A 21889-nucleotide genomic window follows, 5' to 3' on the forward strand; every position below is an offset into this window, starting at 1 on the left:
ATAGCCTCCAACCTACCCACTACCTCCGCCTGCACCCCTTTCAATTCACCACAATCACTAACAAAGAAGTACTAGACACCATAAGAAAACTCAAAGTTTCCAACTGCAAAGAAGACCAATTTCCCTCCCATCTAGTGAAACTGTGCGTCCATACCTTATCACCACTTCATCACAGAATTTGTCAACGCATCCTTCAGCTCAAACACAGTTCCCGCGAGCATTAAAAATACCTGGGTAACACCCCTCCTAAAAAAATAGACCCTGGACCCCTCAACCCCCACCAATTACCGAACCATAACCACTGTCCCATTTCAACTGAAAATCATCGACAAAATAGTATACTCCCAAATTCAACACCACTTAGAACACCATCAATTACTAGGGGACCGACAGTCAGGGTTCCGCCCCAACCATAGCACGGAAAAAGCCCTACTCGACCTGAAGATCCAAATGGATGCCACAAGAGAATCAGTCAAACTCTTCCTGCTAATGCTCCTTGACCTCTCCGCAGCTTTCGACCTGATCCACCATGACAAACTCTGCACTACTGTCATGATGCCTACCCCCGGGCATCCAGATCGAGTCCATCAGCCCCAGGAGCAGGCATCCAGATACTTATTAAAACCCCAGCAGCCCCGGCTGGCGGCTGTTTGGGTTCATTTCTGGCGCCTTCGGCGCCAGGCTCATAGACATTACTTACCTCATGCAGACCATGCTGCAAATGAATCCAAGCCAACGTAAGGCCTGGATGGGACTATTTTATTACAGGGACTATTTTTTCCTCGGGTTTGGTTCTGGGGAACATCTTACCTGAAACTACTTTGGAGGCTATTTAAACCACACCCGAACAGCAGCACATGCTTCGCGTTATTCTGCATTCTGCAGCGTAACGCTCACCGTGCCTGCAAGTCAGCATCCAATCTTCTGCCACGGCCGCCTTGAATCCGGAGGTCCTAGAAAAAGGGGAAAGAAGGAGAAAAGGTTAGATCACGGACATTAATTTAATTCCTTACATGATTCCGGATCCAGCACGTCTTCGAGACTGGAAAGGACATTATATCAGCATGCGTCGCATCGCCAGCAGCAGTGCTGCGTCATACTCACCAATCCACAGCATCTTTCGACTCGGTGCTGCCTCCATCATTTTCTTCGTCGAACTCCAGCACCTGGGGGGAAAACAAAAGAAATAACAAGATGAGCCGAGAGAGACGACAAATACAATCTCTTTTACCACCATAGGTTTACCTGATTTACCACCGGAGGCATTACCCTTTAATACGCCACATCTTCCTATGCCGCACCTATAAAGGGAGAGAAAACAACAAGTTAAACTCATGTAACTTTTACCGGACAGTGTTGGGTAATACAGACTCTTACCTGAATGCCATCAGCTGTCTCCAGGCAATATTCTTTTGGACCCAGCTGAAATTCAACAAGGGAATGGAACAAGAGTGAACATTGAACATATTGAACTCTTTGAACTTTATAAACCCCTTAGTCAATATTCCTCCGGAACTCCTCCAGTACCTTCAAACTAGTGAAGTAACTGGTACCTACGCGCCCCTGCATGCTGCGCAGGATGGAGAGCTCATCATTTAAAAACATAAGGTGAGGTTACTAAAAGGGGATATCGGAGGTGACAAGTGGAGAGAACAAGAACAGTGGGGGGGGCCATCACTAAAATCCACGGGTGGCTAAATCCCTTTCTCCACTTGCAGGAGAATACTTCTACAGGACCAGCAGACGAGATTAGGCAGGCCAGTCCAGACAGTCATCTCTGCACTACGCATCAAGTTGGTGGAGACCGCAGCTGTCCGGGTCCGATCAACGCCCCTGTGGGAACCAGGTGAGCGTAACAGAACGTGAAGCCTATCTACAAATCCCCACCAGGCGTAATGGAAAAGTCAGAAACCAACCAACTAGCCCATTTGTTAGGGGAACTTAGGGCAGAGTGTACTCCGCGCACTAAGAAACTAATGCCTTCAGGAAAGAACTGATTTTGTCAAAGGAGTGCACTGATGATCTTGCTAGACAACTGCTGCAAAACCAAGCTGGGCAAACACCACTACCTCGACTCGGGGGGAATCCAACCCCCGTTTCATCGAGCAATCCTGTGCAAGTGGTTCTACCAGGGAGCATTCCTTTATCTCCACCCAAATGTTTTGCTGGGGACCCGAAAAGGTTCGCCGTGTTCATGAACCAATGCCGCTTTCACTTTTTATGCAGACCTGGAGCTTTTCCAAATGACCAAGCCAAAGTAGCCTTTGTACTATCATACCTTAGTAGCAGCGCAGCGGATTGGTCAATTCCACTAGTCAACCAGGACAACCCTCTTCTTCAGGATTTTCAGTGTTTTCAATTGAGCATGGAAAGACTATTCGCCAGACATTCACAGGGACAGGCCCTGGATAACAAACTTTTATCCCTACGACAAGGTAACCAGGATCTGCTAACCTATATCGCAACCTTCAATAGGTTGGTGGTGGAAACCGGATGGCCAGAGGTAAAACGAATCACAGTATTTCATTGTGGACTTCGGGGTGAACTCAAAGATGTTTTGGCCCAAGTTGTGAACCCACCTCAGGATTGCGCAGAATATATAGACTTAGTCGTCCAGTTAGACCACCGACTTCAGAATAGAAAGGCTGATCGAGCTAAGTTAGAGAATCGGGTATTGGTTAAGCCCAATGTTACCCCCAAAGGAACAGATGCATCAGAACCTATGCAGATCGGGGGGGTTAAGGGACCCTTAACTCAAAAGGAAAGAAAAAGGAGACGGCAGATGCAATTGTGTCTGTACGGTGGGGCCTCAGGACATTTTCTAAGGGATTGCCCTATAAAACCATCCAAGAAAGTAGTCAGAGTTGCTGATAGAAATCAAACATAGCCAGATTCGGGAAACGACCACGCCCGACAAGCATAGAGGTCCGCTTGCCGAACTTGAAGAAGGACCCTCAGACCTCGCACCTAATCATACCAATGGTCCTTATTGACCCAAGGCAGGCATCACGTATGCATGCAATAAGGGCATACATTGATAGCGGGGCTGTAGGAAACTATATGGACCACGAATTGGCTTCTAGGATGAATCTACCTCTCCGCAAAAAGATCGCTTCAAATGTCATCACCACAGTCGATGGAACTGAAATTGCCCCTGGGCTTGTAACTCATTCCACCACAGAGATGACACTGTTGGGCCAAGATGGGCATCGAGAGACTATTGTGTTTGATTTAATCAAAGCCCTGCAGTTCGAAATAATACTGGGGATACCTTGGTTGGAAACATATAATCCTCGTATTGAATGGCGAGAGAAGAGAATAACCTTCCCGGATTGTGCACACACCTGTTACCCACAAAAAACCTTGAACAAAGGACTGGCCACAGTCGCTAATCCATTTGTGCAGTTACCTCAGGAATATCAAGAATTCCAGGATGTTTTCCAAAAAGAACAGGCAAACACCTTACCACCTCCAGATCATACGATTGTCAAATCGACCTCATACCCGGTGTACAACCTCCATGCAGTAGGATCTACGCCCTTACCGAACCCAAAAACTTCAACTATGACAATACTTGGACCAATACCTTGCTAATGGCTTCATTCGTCCATCCAAGTCCCCTGCATCCTCAGCTTTATTCTTCGTGCCTAAAAAGGAAGGTGACCTCAGAATGTGCATTGACTACCGTGCATTAAATCAGATTACGGTGAAGAACCGACACCCATTGCTTCTGATCCCCGCGTAACTAGACCAAGTAAAGGATGCCTGCATCTACACTAAATTCGATCTCCGAGGGGCATATCATCTGGGACGTGTAAAGAAAGGCGACGAATGGAAGACTGCCTTTCGCACCAAGTACGGATTATTCTAATATCAGGTGATGCCCTTCAAGTTGTGCAATGCACCAGCAGCCTTCCAGTATTTTATGAACGATGTCCTTTGTGACCTCCTCTTCAGAATCAGACCATGTTAAGCACGTTTGTGCAGTCCTCGACAAACTACACCAGCACAAGTTATATGCAAAATTGGAAAAATGTGTTTTTCATGCTACACAAGTAGAATTCCTTGGATTTATCCTGACTCCAAAAGGAGTCCGAATGGACCCTCGAAATGTGGAACGCAATTCTCAAGTGGCCATCACCCAATTCAGTTAAAGGGGTACAAAGCATGCTTGGATTTGCTGATTTCTATCGCAGATTGATTCCTGACTTCTCACATGTTGTACACCCCATCACAGCACTTTTGCGAAAAAACAAACACTTCTTGTGGGCCGAAGAGGCTGAAAAAGCCTTCCAAGAGCTGAAATTGAAATTCACGTCGGCACCTGTCTTAAAGCATCCACGCCCGAGCTCCCATACATAGTTGAAACCGATGCATCCAGTTTAGCCATGGGGGCTGTCCTGTCCCAGAAGGATCCTGAAACCGGTCAACTTCATCCAGTAGCATTTTGGTCCGGAAAATTCTCGGCCCCCGAGTTAAACTATGCAGTTACTGATAAAGAGTTGTTAGCCATCAAATCCACCTTCAAGGCTTGGCAGCATTATCTTCTCGGTGCCAGGCACACCATTACTGTAATCACCGATCACAGGAACTTGCAGTATTTAAAAACAGCCAAGTTCCAATCATTGCGTCAACTTTGATGGGCATTATTCCTTGCCGAATTTGATTTCGTGATCACTTATCAACCAGGTTGTTAGAATGGTAAGGCACATGCCTTATCCCGAATAGGGATGGGAGAAGCATATTCGAACCCAGAACCGGTGCCTATAATTCCAGAACAAAGAATTCTTGGCATAACTACTCTACAGACTTTAGAAGATATACATTTAAAAATCCAACAACTTTTCGATTCAGCAGCCCTGCAGGACTGGGTGAAAAAGGGCCAAGATTATTCAGTCATCAATGACTTAACTTACTATCAAGGGTGTCTATTTCTACCACACAAGGAACTACAATAACTAGTCATCTCCAATTACCATGATGCTCTGATGGAAGGGCACCCAGGTATTGCAAAGACTGAAGCTAAAATTAAAAGACAATTCTGGTGGCCCACCTGGCGAAAAGACGTAAAGTCAGTTGTACTGTCTTGTGGCATCTGCGCCCAAAACAAATGTCAGAAGAAAAAACCAGCTGGTCTTTTACAACCTTTAGATTTTCCACCCACACCATGGCACACTTTGTCTTTAGACTTTATTACAGATCTACCGCCATGTAATGGATTCAACAACATTCTAGTTATTGTGGATCTTTTTTCCAAGATGGCCCACTTTATTCCTTTAAAAGGATTACCTTGCGCTTCAATTTTGGCCAAGGAATATCTCGAAAACATTGTTCAAATACATGGATTTCCTTCTGTATTGATTTCTGACCGAGGTAATCAGTTCATTTTGCAATTTTGGAAGAAATGTTGTCAATTGGCGCAAGTCGACGTAAGGTTATCAACTAGTCACCATCCCCAAACCGATGGTCAGACGGAGCGGACCAACCAGACTCTTGAACAATACCTACGTTGTATGCTCCACCAAACCAAGTAATTGGAAGGATATTTTATGGATTTCTGAATACGCATACAACAACTCTGTACATTCAGGAACCGGACAAAGCCCCTTTTACACCATATATGGACATCATCCTCGAACCTCAGAACTCGATTCGCCCCAGCACTTAGAAATGCCAGAAGTGACCGATCTGCACTCTACTAATACACAAGCCTTTAAGGAGGCAACATAACATTTGAAACAAGCAAAAGAGAAATACAAGAAAAATGCTGATCAACATAGAAATGAGACTCCACCATATCGGATTGGAGATCCCGTTTGGCTGGCTACAAGACACATACCTCTGAAAGGAACTCAGACTTTTAATCCTAGATATTTGGGACCTTACACCATTAAGGCCATTATCAAACCGGTGGGCGTCAAATTAGAATTACCCTCTAATATGCAGATTCATCCTGTCTTTCATGTTTCACTTCTAAACCCAGTTCAACCCGGAACAAGATATACCAAACCACCTGACCCCATCCTAATAGATGGAGAACCTGAATTCGAGGTAAAAACATCCTGGACTCTAAGATGGCTAAATCAAGACTTTTTTTATTTAATCGACTGGAAGGGTTACGGACCACAAGAAAGGTCATGGGAACCTAGTGACCACGTTCATGCTCCTCGGTTGGTGAAAGACATCGGAACTTCCCAGACAAGCCAGGGCCAAGGGGATGAACAACTTTAGGAGGGGCCTTGTGGGGGAGTGCTGTCATGATGCATACCCCCGGGCATCCGGATCGAGTCCATCAGCCCCGGGAGCAGGCATCCAGATACTTATTAAAACCCCAGCAGCCCCAGCTGGGGGCTGTTTGGGTTCAGTCCTGGCGCCTTAGGCGCCAGGCTCATAGACATTACTTACCTCATGCAGACCATACTGCAAATGAATCCAAGCCAATGTGAGGCCTGGATGGGATTATTTTATTACAGGGACTATTTTTTACTTGGGTGTGGTTCTGGGGAACTTCTTACCTGGAACTACTTTGGAGGCTATTTAAACCATGCCCGAACAGCAGCACATGCTTCGCGTTATTCTGCATTCTGCAGCGTAACGCTCACCGTGCCTGCAAGTCAGCATCCAGTCTTCTGCCACGCCCACCTCGAATCCGGAGCTCCGAGAAAAAGGGGAAGAAAGGAGAAAAGGTTAGATCACGGGCATTATTTGAATTCCTTACATGATTCCGGAACCAGCACGTCTTCGAGCCTGGAAACGACATTATTTCAGCACGCGTCGCATCGCCAGCAGCAGCGCTGCGTCATACTCACCAGTCCACAGCATCTTTCGACTCGGCGCTGCCTCCATCATTTTCTTCGTCGAACTCCAGCACCTGGGGGTAAATCCAAAGAAATAACAAGGTGGGCTGAGAGAGCCGAAAAATACAATCTCTTTTACCACCATAGGCTTACCTAATTTACCACCGGAGGCATTACCCTTTAATACGCCACATCTTCCTATGCTGCACCTATAAAGGGAGAGAAAACAACAAGTTAAATTCATGCAACTTTTACCGGACAGTGCTGGGTCATACAGACTCTTACCTGAACGCCATCAGCTGCCTCCAGGGAATATTCTTTTGGACCCAGCTGAAATTCCAACAGGGAATGGAACAAGAGTGAACATCGGACATATTGAACGCTTTCAACTTTATAAACCCCAGAGTCAATATTCCTCCGGAACTCCTCCAGTACCTTCAAACCAGTGAACTAACTGCTATGTACGCGCCCCTGCATGCCACGCAGGATGGAGAGCTCATCATTTAAAAACATAAGGTGAGGTTACTAAAAGGGGATATCGGAGGTTACTAGTGGGGAGAACGAGACCAGTGGGGGGGGCATCACTAAAATCCACGGGTGGCTAAATCCCTTTCTCCACTTGCAGGAGAATACTTCTACGGGTCCAGCAGACGAGTTTAGGCGGGCCAGTCCAGACAGTCATCTCTGCACTACTATTAGGCAGAAACCTGTGCAGTTCCCTTAGGGACCACTGCAAAAGATTTAAGACTACAGGTGTTTGGCAGTAAACCCACTTGGTAGCAGTCTGTACCACGCAGATTCACTTGGTACCTGTGGCTGAGCAGTCAGACTTCCCTCAAGAAGAGTTAATAAGTTATTAAAAAAGGGAGGGAAAAAGGCAGAGTTATGGAAGCACACACATTTCAGTACTTTTAAAAGAACCACAGTAAGGCAGGATAGGCAGCGTTCTACTGGAGAGCAAGGAAGTCAATTGCTAGGCCTAGCTCTTGAAGAGAGCAAGCAGAAGGGGTCCATGTTCACACAGTGGGGTTATGCCCAAAGAGTCTTGTAGATAGTTCGCACAAAAAGGATGAAATTAAAGTCAGGAAAAGTTAGCTAGGTTGTCCCAGGCCAGCCCAGGTTAGAAAGTCGAGGCTTTACTATAACCCCGAACGATCTGTCGCAAGGGAAGCCAGGTGGGACACAGTACCTTAAGTGTGAAGGAAGCTCCAGCAGGGGCAGTTGTTCCTGGCAGCGGGTGCAAGTCAGTGTTTCGTCCAGAGGAAGAGGAGGTCTCACTGTGGAGGAAAGATGAAGGTCGTTACACTGCCAGGGAAGAAACCAGCTGCGGAGTTCTTTCGGTTAAAAGGTACTACCCTTCTCTTCACGGTAGTGGTAAGCCATGGTATTCCGTTTGCCGGGGTGCTTGGCACAGGCAAGGCGGCCACGAGATGCTCCAGGAAGGTGAAAAGAAGGCAAAACTGGTTATAACCACCAGTCAAAGGAAGAAGACACTCCAGACTGGAGATCTCCTCTGTCGTCGGGAAAAGTGGTGAGACGGTTCAGCAGGGCTCCACCGGTGGTGTCGTCGTTGCAGGTCAGCTCAGATTCTCCCTCCTCAGATTCTTAGGTCCTGTGGCGACTTCTGAAGTTCCAGTCCCCAAAGCCCTGCTTTTATGCAGCACACCCCCATTCATTAGGCCTAGCTGTCAATCAAACATGCTAAGTGGTGAGCCGGCCGGCTCATCACTTGGGCCAATCACACAAGAGTGCGACTTGAGTTTCCAAGGCAACTCAGTCCAGGGTGCTTAAACCCCCTCCCACACCCCTGTTGTACCCAGACAGAGTGGCCTCACTTTTGGAGGCTTCCGTGGAGAAGCGCGCCAAAAAGTGGAACAAAGGGCTCGACTTGGGGTGGAGTCATAGAAGAGAACACAAACGCCATTTCAGAATCGAGTTCTGGCAAAAAATACCAACCGGTGAATTAATATTAAATAAATAAACCGACGGTATGTTCGAGGCTATAAGAATTAAATAATTAAAGTTGGTAGCCTCGAACAATGGGAAAATCCCATAGAGATATATTCGCAGTCGAATATAAAAAGTAGTATCCACTGCCACGAGCCAAAGCTCGATCAGGGGGGACGGAGACGTGCCCCCTCGAACAACAGACCCCGGGGCAATCGAATTGCCCCGACCAGTACGTCCACAATATGATGGTTTGTACTGGTTTCTGTTCATAATTTGGGACTAGTAAAGCCAATGGTGACTTTACATGCCCTGGGAGACAGTAGTTAGTCCCAGGGTATGGAGTCTATGTTGGGGGGTTGCTACGACACCCCTGGGTTACGACACGGAGGGTGCTGTGTAACCCACATCAAAAACACATGAGACCCTATGGAGTAAAAGACCCCATAGCCCATAAAACACATGGGAAGATGAAGGAACACCTCAAATCATGTCTAAGAGTGGGAGTAAAAGAGTCTCACTCTTAGCAGGAGAAAAAATAAACCCCATAAATCCAGCAGAGCTGCTGGGGGACTCACTAGGTTTGGGAAATTAGCCTTTACAGAGAATTCTCCCTAACAACTACGCATCACATTGGTGGAGACCGCAGCTGTCGGGGTCCGATCGACGCCCCTGTGGGAACCAGGTGAGCATAACAGCTACCCTAAATAACAACTTCAACCTATCCAACAATGCCACAGAGTGGATTAAATAATTCCTCGCAGACAGGACCTCACGAGTTGCCATTGGGAAATAATCAGCAGATCCCATACCAGTCCAGATAGGCGTCCCTCAAGGTACTTGCCTCTCCCCCACCCTGTACAATGCCTACACCAAGCTACTGTTCGCAGCACTGGATGCTATGGGTGTCATCTACACCAATTTCACAGATGACACTCAGAACCTCATCCCACTAACAGGTATCCATGAGCAAGACTCCTCGCTTATTAATAAAATCTACTCACTAATCCAAAACTGGATGGCCAACAACAGCCTATTTCTCAATGATGACAAAACAGAGCCACTCATATTAGGATCATCTTCCAAAATTGCCTCCATTCAGCCTGCTTACTCATGATTCATCATTGATGGCATCACAATCCCAGTACTTAAACAAATAAAGACACTCACCATGTCTAAGCAGGTTAATACCCTAGCCTCCTCTACCTCATACACAGCCAAATTGATCTCTCTTAGTCACAAATTCCTGACACCTGAAAATTGCATTACACTAGCAAGAGCGCTCATACGATCAAAGCCTGACTATTGTAACATCCTCTTCCTAGGTACGTCCAACATCAACTTATCCAAACTCCGACTCATGCAGAATAAAGCCCTCCGTGCTGCATTAGACATAAAAAAATCTGATAGTATCTCCAATATAAGGAGACAACATCACTGGCTTCCCATTAAAGCCAGAATACTTTTCAAAGCCCTTAGCATCGCCCATAAATGCATCGCCAACAAAGCCCCCAAATACCTTCTCAACACAGTCACCAAGAAATCCCACACTAGACTCCTCAGATCAAATAACATCGAAAACCTTGAAACTCCATGATACAAAACAGAAAAAGCAGGAGGCAGTAGTTTCATAGTACTCGCTCCTAAGCACTGGAATGCCCTACCTATCAACATTAAGAATGAAGAATCCTTCCCACTATTTAAAAAATCACTCAAAACGTGGTTATTCAACCAGTTCTAAGTTGATCCCAGATACCCTCTATCCCAGACCAACTCCTCAGCTTCACTGTATATAAATGTATATAATTGTTAATAATGTAGAAAGGTAAACCTGTATCTTATTTTCAAATATTTTGATCAACACCAAGGTTGTATTTTGCTTCTCTCTGTAACTACACCGTGATACCTCAAGGTCTGGGCGTACAACAAATGTAATAAATAAATACATAAATAAAGCATAAAGATCACTTATACTACTCCTGTCAACCAGTAAGCGTTTCCACACTTTTGTGTCCTGATTTGGCCCATAGAAGCAAAGAGCTCTGGAGTGGCAGAAGCACACAAGGGTCATCATTTGCCAAGTAGAGTGTGCCTGCAGGAGAAAGGAAGTATGCCATTTCAGGTGCGTTTAAGATAAAGCGTAGCGTGACCTAACTAGGCTTTACAAGCTACTGGGAGAAGTTTGAAAGAGATTTTACCTTTTAAAGGTAGCCACTAAAGTTGTCTTAAAATAGGAGAAATATGAACAAGTTTCAGCAAATTCATGGCTATAAGTGCTGCCATATTTTTAAGAAGTAGCAAACAGTGGATGGACCCTCTGCAACTCAGGCATAAATGCTTAACAGTAATCTAATCGTGCATCCACAACATCTCTGGCCAAAATGGCACAATAAGTGGCTGTTAAACGTGGCCTAATCCGTCTGAATAGCATTAGCTAAAAGTTCATAGATTGTAAGGTGTGAGGTGCGTGTGTTGACATGGAGATCTACGAATATAAGAAAACACTAACGTGTTGTAATAAAAGAAATGTGAGCTAACCGGCAAGATCACAGTCTTAGTTTTATTAAAGAAGGAAAATAAGTTTATTTGGAAAACATAATCCATTTACATACAATGAAACTACAACAGTGCAAAACAAATTAAAAGAACAGAACAGCACAATTGACTATATTATGGTGTTCCTTCTTCTAATTGTTTCTTTAAAAGCATCCTTGATAGAATTTGATGCACCAAATAAAAAAGTGCATCATTATTACACATGAAAAGCACCTTAGCCACTGCACATGTCCTTGTGTTATTTCTGTTATTTCTGATAACATTTGGTCACAGCCAAATTTCCTTAAATTAGTTACAAATTCTCAAATTGTAAAAAAGTGTGTTAAATCATCATCACATTTCAAACTACAAGGACAAATCTTCCTCAGACCAACCATGGTGGTCTAGTTCTAAGTGGTAACATTTTTAATGAGGCGATTAACAAATATCTCCGTCAATTAGGTGATTTGAACTTTATTATTGAGGGACTCAGATTAAGATTGATAGGTGCGAGTGAGTAACACTTCAAAGATGGCAACTTGGCAACTATCCTGAAAAGTGCCCTGTTCCAACTCATCTGCCCTTTGTTTTAAGAAGCAGCTCAAGCTGTGGGTTTGATAGGGAACCCAATCCTGCCACAGACCTCGGCCTCCAGTATTTCATTAAATTGACCTCACTGTTTAGACCGGTTGGAGGGATATCTTCCGGGTGGCAGCACAACACCTTCACAGCAGTGCCAAGATTTGGGTTCCAATGAGTGTTAAACTGGATCTTCAGAAAAAAACTCCTTGAACCGCTGCTCAACTTAAAAGGTAATATTAACAAGTCCCAGTTCATACTGCAGACCATCTACAGAGGTTCTGGGGGACAGACCCAAAATCCTGCATAGCCATGAATTTTGGGAACTTTCCATGCACCTGCAATGGGATGATCCCTAGACTTCTGCACCATAGAGGACAACCGTTTAATCTTAGAGTGCAGCAATGAATGCATTTGTCTAGACATTCCCTCCAAATTTGTTATAAAAATGTGCAATTCCTCTGAAGCTCATGGCTGTCTGCATTACCCTTGTTTTTAGATGGCTTCTCCATGTGCCACTAATTTTATTCAGCCCAAGCCATTCTCACACATACAACTTTCACCCAAATGATCAAGCAATTTGATTTTACCTTGATTACGCTTAATACCAATTTACAAGATTAAAGATATGTCTGTGTTATCTGCATCTTCATATAGATGTTGGAGGGAATCTGAGAAATTCAAGCTTCTTGGGCAATTCACAGTTGTCCCATTTTGATACATGAGGTTCTGTCGTTCCAAAGCATTTTTTTAAAAGTCAGGAAACAGCTTTCCCAGATGCTCCAGCTACTTCACCAAAGTTTCAAAGAAGTATAATGTGATCAAGTGTATTGAAGACTGCTTATAGATCTAATAACATCAAAAGGATGCCTCTGATCCAAAATCTGTAGATAGGAGTTCTTTACATTGAAAGTGCTAGTTCAGTCCCTCTATAAAGGCAACAGATGTCTACTTTCTGTGTAGGTTTGTATATGAGCCAAAGCCACTTTACTGACCACTTTTAACAGAAAAAGAGAACTAGTTATCCGGAGACAGCTAGCACAGTCCCTGCAGCTCCAATTAGATTTGTTTCAGTGGAGGAGTGACCCAGGCTTGCTATAGATCATTGGAACCAGCCATTGCTGAAATTACACTTTCACAAATTTAGTGACTTTCAATTTAAAATGTCCACAAAGTGTTTAATGACTATTGAGGAGGAGTTGTATGCTAAATAGTTTGTTGTTGTAAGGCTGAATTAAAAGTTAAATGTTCCAGTACACTAAAATGCATTAACTTTTTGTCTTCTTCCCATTACCCCTTTCTCCTTTTCCTCCATTCCCGGGTGTTGCTGGTTGTTGGTATCAGTGGGGTTACATTTGACTATCTGTATTGAACAATGACAAATACTCATGGATGATTTTTTTGTGTGGGTGAACAATTTGTGTTGAATGTTTTAGATATTGTCAATGCATATTGAATATACTTGTTTAATTACGTATATGTATTACAGTCCTGAAGAAGACCTTTGAAAGGTTGAAACACGTGTAGGGGGCTGTACAAACAACATGTATAACACAATAAATTCTGTCCAATTTAACAGTGACAGACTTATTTTGCACTTCCTAAAGTATTGTTTGTTATGGTAGTGGCATAGGTGGCTGCTTAGACTTATAGAGAAGGCTGAGGAAGATGACTAGTTTTCATGCTATTCAGTGATAAAGTTGCCTCGGAACAGGACTCATGGGAGTGAAATTTCCCCAGATTTGCACTCCAACGTAAATAAAGCACTTTCCCCAAATATTCCAGGACTGGAGTTAAGTAATAATTCATACCTGTCCTAGAACATGTGTGGGAAGTCTTTTAGGGGTGCACGGAAAACAATCACCTAACTGATGACATTTTCCCAACTGATTTTATCTAATAGAACCGTTTTCATGTACCCTTAGGTGGTGCTTGTCTTAGCAAGCATGCTGCTTAGGAAACATAACTGCTGTTCTTCTGATTGTGCCCCACTTGTGAAGTAAAGTGTCAGGCCTGACACTCTGTATAACATGGCAGTGCATGTATTCCCAAGACCTGGTTCATTTTTTCTAGTGGCCGGTGCAGGCAGAGTCAGGGCTACGAAAATGTCTCATACCGAGCACTAATAGAGGAATTTAGGCTCAGAAGTGAAAAAGAAAGATCAGGGCTGATGGTTTGCTGTGCCTGTAAAGACAGTCTTATTGTCAAAGTGAATGGCACCCAATTAAAACATTTCTATATCTCTCTGTGTAGTTCCCTGCAGAGACCCCCTCACATAACATTAGAACCACTACAGTTCAGTGACAGGTGGCCACATACATTTCAAATAGATTTACATAGTTGTTCCATCCCTCCATAATCTTTTAATAAAGCTCCTCTAGGCATGCACACAGCAAGAAATGTAATACCACTAACGTTTGTCTCCCTTCTGAATGTGTATAGCTCATATGCCTAAAGATTGCTGACAACCCATTTTGCAAAAATAAATGCATGATGCCTGGATTGCCAAAGAGCAACACCATGTCATACCATGCACCATGTGCGAAAGTGTGGCCAAAGTGCAGTTAGACTGCAGGATGCTGGGCTGTATTGCTGTATTGCTGTAGGCACTGTGAAGGAGTTTAGAGCTTTTTTTCCTGGTCGCTACGTGCCATAATGTGAGGAGACAGAGACAGAGCCAATTACAAAAACGTCCGGTGGCACAAAGCGCAGGAATGGATATGTGGCCAAAGTGCATTTATACAGTATTTTAACGGCAGGTGAAAGGTTAAATTGTTTTCTTTGCGTCAGTGATTCCCCGGTTTGTCCACAGATTAAGGTGGATTGCCATTTGATTCCAGTTACCTCGTTACCAACAATGTTTTAAGAGTCCAGAAAGTTGATGGGTGTTCCTTTAGTGGACTGGTAAAATGTTTGGGTCCATGCTTACTTCAGGTGGACAGCTTGCAGCTCTTTCCAGATTGTGTAACAGCTTGGCTGAGCCTGACTCTTGTTGGTCCTTTTGGTTTTTATCTTGAACAACAATGAGAAGAAAGGGCAAAAAATATAATCTCAGGAGCAAAGTAACAACTCCATTAGACAATGAAGTGGTACGCACTCTCGAGGTGGTGTACCTTATTCAGGAGGCACCTACGGGTCATGAGTCTGGAGTTCAAAATAAATTTCCAAGTTCCCCACAAAACCTAGAGCCAAATTGAACAGTAGCCTAATACTGGAAGTGGGGCAGGGGTACTCCTAGTGTATTGGAAAGTGTGCAATCACTTGTTAGTGAAGTAAAGATACCAAAAGAGGGGCCGGACATGATCAATAATTCAAATGTATCCCTACCGAATGCATGTATAGGTTTAGAGCAGGAACTATTAGAAATGGAGATGCCAGTCACAAGTCTTAGTGCCTCCCCTTGTTTATTTGCAAATTTGCAAAGTGATGTAGGGCTTAGTTCTGTCAGTGAAAATGACAACAAATCAGTTCGGCACTAGTCTGCCTCTCTTCCACCTGGCTTTGCCAATGAAAGAGGATTGCATGTGTAGGATTCTTCAAATTAGGTGCCCTCAATTTAGTCTTACGAGGTTTGGATAGACTTTATGATAACCTAAACTTCAAAGTCACGTCTTACACCCTTATCTTATATGAAGTAAATCCTCACTCAAGGATTTCTTGAATTGTCTTCATAATAAGGACAAGAGAGTGAATGGGGTGGCTTGGGAGATCAGATTCACGCAAGTTTCTCCTCAAGTCTGCTGAATGAGTGCTGTTATGCAAATATAAATGTGATAAGGCTCAGTTCCCCCTCCTCCCACTGCAGACCTTACTGCTGATGTACCTCTTAGCAACCTCCACATTGTCATCACCAACACTCTCAATATCCTTGCCCTAGTGATGATGATTCAGCTGAAACATGCCATCAAGCGTAACACTTGGTACGACTCTGATCTTGAAGCCCTGAATTGCAAGTGCAGAGTTCATCCTCTGACAAACTGGCCTGTCTCCCTCTCCAAAGGCAATTTCCTCTCTCCATTTGCTCCAAGAAGAGGGCCCACATCCAGGATTGCGTCTCTGGTGTATCCAAAAACACGGCTGAACTCTTTAAAATCTGCAAGGAACTTGCCAATGCCTCTGCAGTCTCCCACGTACCTTTTCCCTCTCAGGCCCCCTGCACTGCATTGACCACCCAATTCACTGCAAAAACCCTTGACATCCTGAGCATTATTACCTCCCCCTTCCAATCCCCTTGCCACCCCTGGCCTCCCATCTTCCCTCCTTCTCTCCTATCACACCAGCTGAGGACTCTAGTGTAGTCCGTTCTATGAAGCTCTCCTCCAAACATGCATCCCCTGTTCTTCCAGAACTGTTAAGTACAACACCAGCTCCCTTGCCCCGGCACTTTCTAATGTCTGCAATGACTCTCTTGCTCCTGGGAATTTCCTTTTTGTCTGAAGCACTCTTTTGTGTGCCCCATCCTAAAAAAGCCTTCTGCCGACTCCTCATGTCCGGCTAACTATCGCCCCATCTCTATCTCTCCCTTCCTTGGGAAACTCCTGGAGAAATTGATCCTTATATAACTGACTCATTATACTGAGCTGGTTGGTTGTCTACACGCCCATCAATCTGGATTCTGAGCATCAAGAGGCATTGAAACTGCTCTCCTGAACAACTGTGAAAAAGTGCTCTTAACTCTGCACTGTAACTTTCAGCTGTTCTCATTCTACGAAATCTCTCCTCTGAATTTGATATGGTCAACCACTCCATCCTGATAAAACAGATCAATGATACCCTTGGTATCTCAGAGTGGGCACTGGACTGGGTGACCTACTTCCTCAACAACCGTCCCTCACAGGTTATCTTGGGCTCTGTCTCCTCTCCCACTTCTATCTCTACCTGTGTCATCCGAGGGCACAAACCTCTCAGCCTGGCTCATTATGTCTATCTCGCTTCACTTGCTCACCTTATTTCCACTTTCTCCCTAACTTTCAGTGTTATGCAGATGACACCCAACTCTTCTTCAAACTTCCCTCTGACACTCTTGCTACTTCCTCTACAATTCCTGACTGACTTTCTGCTCTCCAGTCCTGGTGTGCCTCTAACAATCGCTGCTTTATTGCCAGCAACAATGAGATCCTTCCTATAGGGATTCCTGGTACCAATGTCCTCCCTTATCTCTGGCCACCCTTTATGGGCTCCCCACCCTCTGTTATCTGAAGGCTGAAACCTCTAAGTCATCTTCGACTCCCCTCTTTCTTCCCACCCCTCACATCATGAACCTTGACAAGAAGGCCCACTTCCAACTCCACATCCTCAGAGTCATCCTTCCTTTGCTCACCTTTCCCCCGAAGCACAATGTATCTAGAGCAGTGGTATTCTCTAGGCTGGACTACAGGAACATCCTTTTCCTTACCATTCCCTCTTCTTCTCTCTGCCTCTTCCAGTTTATCCAGAATAGGGCTGCAATATTTATCCTTGGCCTCAACCACATGGACCGTATATCTCTAGCCCTAAAATCTCACCACTGGCTCCCAGTTGCTGCAAGGATCAATTTCAAATCCCTCTGCATCATCCATAATACTGTCTGGGACCATGGACCACTCTATCTGCAACTTGCTCTCACCAAATACTCATCATCCAGGTCTTCAAGTTCCCCCGGCTCCAACTCTCTGTGTGTCAAGCGCTTCTCTAATCAGCTTGCTGGAGGCCGTTCTCTTTCATCGGGTGGATCCCTCCTCTGGAACAGCCTCCTCTCCCTCTTCATCTGGAGCCGGATGTCTTCAAAATCTGGAAGCGCCTCAAGACTTTCCCCATAACCTCTTCCTTCCCACTGCCCCTCCCATGCTAATCCCCTCAGTCGTTGAGATTAGCGGCCTTGGCCCTTATGTGTCCTTCTGGGTCTGTGCCTTATTTCCAATCCACTCCAGCCCCTCCCGCTCCTATCACTTGCCTTTGGGCACCCACTGTCCCGTGTTCCCTCACAAGACTGCACTTATTGAATCGGCCGATGACTACTCTTTACTATGTGACCTCTGCAAAGCACTTACCGGCTCCCTGCAACTTACTCCCTGGCATTTCCCAATGCGAGGAGTTTCATAGCATTTACCCCCTTCGCCTGTCCCTTCTCTCTCTCTGCACTTGCACAATCAGAATGCTCACAAGGCCTAGTAGGACCTCCTCTATCCTGTTCGTTATTGTATTCTATGCTTTTGTCCCATGCCCCCACCTTGCCCTGTGGGTGCTTTGAAACACAATGTTGTGCTTTATAAGTGCCTTACAAATGCACAATAAATGAAACAAAAAATAGGAAATAAAATAAAATGTGAAAGGAGTTTCAGCCTGGAAGCGTGCTGGCTCCAGAAAATGTCTGCCGAACATCCTTCAGGTTACCCAGAGGCAAGATAAGAAAATCACTAAGGTGGCAATTTCGACAGGTGATATTGAAATTCTGGAATCTCAAGGAGAGGCGGAAGATGGTGTTGCTACATCGAATGTCAGCCAAAAAATTGAGGGTTTTTCTAATGAGGCTGCGTTAAAACCCATGGACGTGGAGATCTTGGGTAGAAAGGCAACAGGGCAATTTGTGTCACTTGGGTATTACTTTGCCACAAACTAAAAATGGTATGACGATCATTCTTCGCCTGTTTTCTTTTTTGCAGCAATTTTTGATGACTTTTACTGCTGAAAAAAACATTGAAAAATGAGGGGGGCATATAAGAGGTAGGGTGTGGTAATATATAGTGAATAAATAAAGGGGGAGGGGGCTAGAGGGGAACCCCACAAATAAAATATAAAAAATGTGATTACATTTTTCGGCAAACATAGAACCTTAAAAAAACCTCCTCTTGGAACTAAAAGGAAACAATTTAATAGAAAATATAATGATTTTAGACTGCTGTCTTTAGCCCAAATGGAGACAACAGGGTAGGGGGGGTGTGCATTTCTACTTGTGATATTGTGGAGCTTCAACTGCTCATTGATGGTGGCATATGGACTAACAGTGCAGAGGGCACTGAAGAGAGGAAAGAACATATGGATGATTTTTGAGCTGGGTAGGTAATAGATTGCTGGAGTTAAATCAGAGAATGAGGGACTACGTTAAAGATCTAGGCCCTATGTCAGTAAGTAGGGATTTAATATTGAATGGCTGGAAGGAGAGATATATTGTTTTTGTCTCTATAGTTTGGGATGAAGTGGCTAGTACAATGAACAAATTATGTATTTTAGCAATCTTATTTTAGTATTCCCTTATTGTCAAGATTTAAAATGGGTGGATCTTTGTGATGACAATCTTTATAATGTATGTACTGTCCATTTTTATTCAGGTTTGGTGTGAGATTTGGTACAATCTGCACATGACCATATAAGTGCAAGAGGTTATGATAAGTTAGTTCCTGAATAGGAGAGTTGTGGGTTTTGTAAAGGTTATCTGCGGGAGACCGTAGCTTCTGGAAAAATATCTCCATTCAGTATAAGGAGTAAGACACGTACTTGTCTTCAGCATTTGTCTTCTGAAGTAAGACATGTCTCTCTTCCATTGCATTCCTTGAATGCTATAGATGATTGACTGTGGCTAGCTCGTACCTGACCCTCACACAAAGGTGGTTTGCTGGGTTTCTATCAGTCAGGAGTTCTCTATTCTATGTTTGAACATGAAGGGTTATAATAGTTTCATGAATGAACAAATGATGGGTAAGTTAAAAGATTTAACTTTAGTGCTCCTTCAAGAAAGAACGACCCTGTGGTAGACACTCAGGGGGTCTTTTATTTGCTTCATGGAATGGTTTTGGACTAGTGTTGGAGGAATGTTAAGTTAATCAGTTATCTATTCTAGTTGTGAAAATTCATTTAGGTAGCTTTCCCGCTCAATCAAATATGCTTAGGTTTAATGTATATTGTAACCCAGTTTTTGTGGCAGATGAGGAAGTGCGGAAGGAATTAGATTCCATTTTGTTTTGTTGGATGTCTGAATTTCTCTCTGCTCCTGTAACTATCACAGGAGATTTTAATTGACAAAGGAGATTAGGATGGTGTGGTATAAGTTAGCTGAGGTTTATGATTAAGTGGGATTTACTTAGATTACATAGACACATATGGAGGGATTGCCCCATACAACCTACATGGTGTGTGCTTTACTTGAGGTAAACAATTGATTTTATATTTATTTCTCAGTCAATTCTATCAACCTTGTGATGTTATTGTTGATATGTATGGTGGGTTATGATAGGAGCCAGCTGCAGGACTCAGTCTGTATTCATTTCAGGAACAATAGTGCAGGAAATAGATTAGCATAGGGAGGCTTTCCCCTAGCCTGATTTAATAATAGGGCTGTTCAGGATTGGCAATGTTGGCCACTAAAGGAAAAGATGTGCCATTGTGATGGGAATGCCTTTACAGCGACTTTAATACGTTGGAAAGAGCAAGTAAGTCAAGCCCCACAGTGGAAGCTGAAAGCATGTGTACAACCATTTGACAGATAATAGATTGTAAAAGGGAATTAAAATGTGAACTGTGTCGGATTACGATGGATTATACCTTGGCACCTATAGATAAGAAGCGTATTAGTATAAACTTGAAGCATTTGTATTAAAATTGGTGTGAGTCTTATAATCTATTAAGGTTTTGTAAGCAAAATCAATTGATTATCTGAAAATTAATTTCCAATGATGTGAGGGGCATATGGCGCCTCTTAAGTGATTCTGAGCCTTGGAAAATGCTGTTCCAATCAAATTGTATTTCTGAGTCAGTTTGGATCTCCCAATAATCCACCTTAATTACTAGTGGTGAAGGAGCAGAATTTTTAGTGGCTCCTATAGTTGGGGTTTCTTGGAGACTACATTTTGATAGTAAAGATCTAGTTTATGCATTAAAGAGGTAGAAAAACTCAAACCATGTGGTAATGATGGTGTTTCAAAACTGGTTTCAAAGGTGAATGCAGAACTATGGGCAGACATACTGATGTCTCTCTGCTCACAAATTGCAGAGCAAAATTGCATGCCCACGTCTTGGGCAATATCCATTATAGTACATATTTCTGAAAAGGGACCGAGTAGTTCTCCAAGTAACTAGAGGCCAATTTCCTTAATTGACACTACTTGGAACGTTTTAACTAGTTTTGTTTTAAAAGACTTACAAAAGTGGTCATTAAGGTGTAGTAGATTAAGCATGTTTCAGACTGGCTTCAGAACTTGGAGTGGAACAGTCCTGAATGGATTAATGTTGTCATTGAATCAATCTAATGATGTAGGGCTACAGTTGGAGGAATAGAAAGTTAATCAGGAATATATGCTGGTGGTGAAAGTGTGTTTGTAGCTTTCCCACTCAAGCGAATATTCAAATGGTTAGTATTTATTGTAACCCAGTTTCTGTGGCAGTTGTGGAAGCACGGAAGTACAGAAGGAATTCCATTTTGTTTTGTTGGATGTCTGATTCCCCTCTGCGCTTGTAATTATTGCAGGAGATTTTAATTTTTTTGTTTGGATGAGGGGGAGGTTGGAAGCAGATACAATTTATTTGAGTCTACAGACAAAGATCTGAAACCTGAAAAACAAACTTACATGGGCTTGCTTTTTAAGAGTTAATTAAAGATAATGGTGGTTATGAGGGGTTGGCGGTGTACACAACAATATATGATTAATGCCCGTTCGCAGTCCTTTAGAACAATGTTGTTGCAATTCAGATTAAGCTAGTTGATATAGTGGGCGTTTCAAGGGCTTTCGTTCCCTGATAAATACAGGTAACTGAAAAATTTGGGGCAGATTGGTGAAATGGTGTGGAACTGTATAAGGAACAAAACTTCGCCAAGACACATACTCCCAACCCCACTGACACATTTTGACTTTTGCTGACATCTGGGGAAATGGGTGGGGTGTCCAGATGCCATGGAGTCAGTGTTATCCAGAGGTTCCTAACAGGTGACAGTGCAAAATGTGTTGCATCTTGGTGAAACACTGTGGAATTGTATATGGAACATACGCGAAGCCACAAACTCACAAACCAAGAGGCTTTTGCTGACATCCAGGGAAAGGGGTCGGGTGTCCAAATGTCAT

Source organism: Ambystoma mexicanum, chromosome 11, assembly GCF_040938575.1.
Source record: "Ambystoma mexicanum isolate Mex_15411 chromosome 11, UKY_AmexF1_1, whole genome shotgun sequence".
NCBI lineage: Eukaryota > Metazoa > Chordata > Amphibia > Caudata > Ambystomatidae > Ambystoma > Ambystoma mexicanum.